Source organism: Henckelia pumila, chromosome 4 (genome assembly GCF_033568475.1).
Source record: "Henckelia pumila isolate YLH828 chromosome 4, ASM3356847v2, whole genome shotgun sequence".
Taxonomy (NCBI): domain Eukaryota; kingdom Viridiplantae; phylum Streptophyta; class Magnoliopsida; order Lamiales; family Gesneriaceae; genus Henckelia; species Henckelia pumila.
The window spans coordinates 226,503,187-226,507,104 of NC_133123.1; the positions used below are offsets into that span (position 1 = coordinate 226,503,187).

The 3,918-nt window shown below is 36.2% G+C and overlaps 1 pseudogene; it reads left to right on the plus strand.

The window, feature by feature from the left end:
* Positions 1-258: 258 nt before the first annotated feature.
* On the plus strand, positions 259-2,544 carry LOC140866557 (heat shock cognate 70 kDa protein-like; annotated as a pseudogene).
* The last annotated feature ends 1,374 nt before the right edge of the window (positions 2,545-3,918 follow it).

Genomic DNA, 3,918 nt, shown 5'->3' on the forward strand with positions numbered 1-3,918 from the left:
TTGGATACAACTTATTTTAACTAGTACAGACAATTATTTCAAATGAATTACTATAATGAATTTAATATCCTGGATAATTAATAATTTTTAGTAAGAAATCATCTCATATTTCCGTAAAAATAAGGAAGAAGGGCGAGGCGATCGAGTTGGGATAAATAATTAATGATCAAGAAATTGACTTCGACTGTCAATTAACAAATTGGCCTTTATTCTTGTCTCTTCCTAAACAAAATTAACCATAGACTCTTACTACTCCGAGTGTCGTCATGATGAATTCGAAAGGCCAAGGGCCGGCGATCGGAATCGACTTGGGCACCACTTATTCATGCGTGGCCGTGTGGCAACGGGATCGTGTTGAGATCATACCCAATGATCAGGGAAACCGCATCACACCTTCCTTTGTAGCTTTCTATGAAACCGAACGTCTCGTCGGCGATGCTGCCAGGAATGTAGTCGCCATCAACCCCACTAACACTGTTTTTGGTGAGGCAATATATAATATGACTCCTGATTCCAGTCATGTGTAGCTAGCTAAGTAAAATCATGAAGACGCACGTGCTTGGATATATTATGATGTTCTATTTATAATTTGTACTTATGTTGTTTTGTTTTGTACAAAAACTAAATCTTCAGATGCTAAGAGGTTGATTGGTCGGAGATTCAGCGACTCTATGGTCCAGAGTGATAAGAAACTCTGGCCTTTCAAGGTCATTGGTGGCGTAAATGATAATCCTATGATCTCGGTACTCCACAAAGGTGGAGAGAAACTATTTGCCCCCGAAGAGATATCTTCAATGCTTCTCACCAAGATGAAGGAGATTGCAGAAGCTTTTCTTGACTTTAAAATAACAAATGTTGTTATTACTGTACCCGCCTACTTCAACGACTCCCAGAAGCGCGCGACCAAGACTGCTGGAACCCTTTCTGGCCTCAATGTCCTGCATATCATCGTCGAACCAACTGCTGCAGCGATTGCCTATGGTCTTGACAAAAAATACAGCAACAAGAAAAATGTGCTCATTTTCGACCTTGGTGGCGGTACCTTCGACGTGTCTCTCCTCACCATGGAAAATAGTATCTTTAAGGTCAAGGCTGTTGCTGGTGACACTCACATTGGAGGACAAGATTTCGACAATAGAATGGTTACCTATCTTGTTCAAGAGTTCAAGAGGAAGCACAAGAAAGATATAAGTGACAGCCCTCGAGCATTGACTAGGTTGAGGCTAGCTTGTGAGAAGGCAAAGAGGAATCTTTCTTCTATGGCACATACTACTATTGTAATCGATTGTTTGTATGATGGAATCGATTTCGATCATAAAATCACTCGTGCCAAATTTGAGGAGCTCAACTTGGACTTGTTTGAGGAGTGCATTCGCCAAATAGAAAAGTGTTTGAAGGATGCCCAGATGGACAAGGAAAGTGTCCATGATGTGGTGCTTGTTGGTGGATCAACTAGAATCCCAAAGGTACAACAATTGCTTCAAGATTGCTTCAATGGGAAGGAGTTGTGCAGAAGCATTCACCCCGATGAGGCCGTAGCCTTCGGTGCAGCAGTTCAAGCCGCGATTTTGACTGGTCAGGGCAATCAGGAGATTAAAGACGCGGTATTGTCTGATGTCACCCCTCTGTCTCTTGGTTTGGAGATTAATGAGGATGAAATGCATATTGTCATTCCTAGGAACACACCAATCCCTGCCAAGAAGGAAGTGGAGTTAACCACTAATGATGACCAAACCGCGTTGCGGTTCCAAGTGTACGAGGGTGAAAGGTCTAGAGCAAGCGACAACATTCTTTTGGGTACATTCTTTATGTCTGGCATCCCTCCTGCTCGGAGGAACGTACGGGAAATAATTGCGTGCTTTGATATTGACGCGAATGGTATCTTAACGGTGTCGGCCAATGAAAGAACAACTGGTAATGCAAATAGCATCACTATCGACAATGTTAGAGGCATGCTGTCTATGGATGAGATAGAGAGAATGTTGGAGAAAGCCGATCGAGATATTCAAGTTAGAAGATGAAGAGGTCAGAAAGAATTTTGAGGCTCAGAATCTTCTTGAGAAATATGTTTACAACACAAGAACCATTGTCATGACCAAAGATCTTGGTTTCAAACTACCAGCTAGCTAGTGACTTGAAAAAAGTAGAAGAGAAGATCGAGTCTGCTATCAAATGGTTGGATGGTCACAAAGATGCAAAAGCACAATGTATTTGAGAGTAAAATGAAGGAGTTGGAGAGTACTTGGAATCCTATTATTAAAAAATTCTAGTTTAAGATTTGATGACTAGCTCACTGAGGTTGAATTATCATACACAATTTTACCTTCTTTAATTTTTTTTTTTTTAAAATATTTTTTTGAGGTGCCGTTACTATATATACATAGACCCAAACACATTTGGTAGATGAATTTCTCATAAGTTCTGTGGGAGCAAATAGTTTTTTTATTTTATGCATTGATATAGGCTTATTGCAGGAACCAAAATGTTTCACCGGGATTTTTAGATTATAAATGTCTTCCTCTGGCCGCACTGCACAATGTGCCTACCAATGTACCCTTAACCCTTGTAATAAGTATTTCGTATCAGTCATCATTACTTTATGAAAATAGGTAACTCAAGATATTGTAAGAGTTCGCAAGATATTATAAACATGTTTAAACTTCCTCTTTTTTTCAACCAATGTGGGACAATGAAATCACAATCAAACTTCTTTCAGAATGGGATCCCATCAATTAATCAACATGGAAAAATTAGACGTAACATTGACAGTTTCAAGAGGTGACTCTCATACATATAACACTTTGTTCGAACACTCAAAGAGGCGGCTCTCATTTATGTACCATTTTGTTTCGCATACTCAAGAGGTGTCTCTCATAATCATAGCGTTTTTTCCTGCATAACATTTATTTCCCAATATTTTTTTTGGCAACTATCTCCAAAAACATTTTGACATGTCTCAGACCTAGGTCCATGCAAGTACGACTACATGATACATCCATATAGCTACTACTTTATATTCGTCTTTGTTTTGCAAAAATAGTTAACCTAAGTTGCTATAAGAATATATTATGAGCTATTATAAATCATTAAAATTTTAATTTAATTTGAACCAATACGAGGAAGACATCACAAAAATCTTTGCTGAAGCCTACTTTGTTTAGGTATATACGAATACAGTGGGATCGCTCTTTAATTTGAATATTTTGAACCAGATGATACCCCTTAGCTAAGGGAGAGAGGTTTAGCATATCTGTTCACTAATAATAATTTTGGAGAAAAGGAGAAAACAAATATTCATTCTCTCTCGATCTTCACAAAAAAATGAGTGATTAATTAATTAGAAAACCTTTTAATTGCAAGATCAAATTGAAAGTGGATAAAATAAATTATTTTAGATAATTTTTAACAATGTAATAAAGTGGAATCAAACAATTTTTATTTTGTTTTTGTACGTAGTTTGATTTTGATAAAATTCTTACTAAAAAAAACAAAGTTATTAGTAAGAAAATTTCTCTGTTGCATAACCGGGGCTCTCCCTTAATATATTTATAGTTGTTAACAAAACACAAACAACTAATTTTGAAAACAATTATTTATGAGTTCAAAAAAAAAACAATTATTTATAATTTTTAAACGGGGATAATTTATAATTATATGTTTTGTTCTGTAATTTACATTTTTTTTATTTTTAGTCCAATAAATTTGCATTTTGTTCGTTTAACTTGCATGTTTTCTAGTATTGGTTCTGTTAACCATGAATTTGCATTTTCATCTCGTAATTTGCACATTTTTTTATTTTTGCTTTTGTTAACGGGTAAATTGCATTTTTATTCTTATAACTTGCATGTTTTTTTTTGTTCATTTTTTTTCCCAAGTCCGTTGTGTTTTTTTTTCGAATGATATTCTAAAAAAATTCAC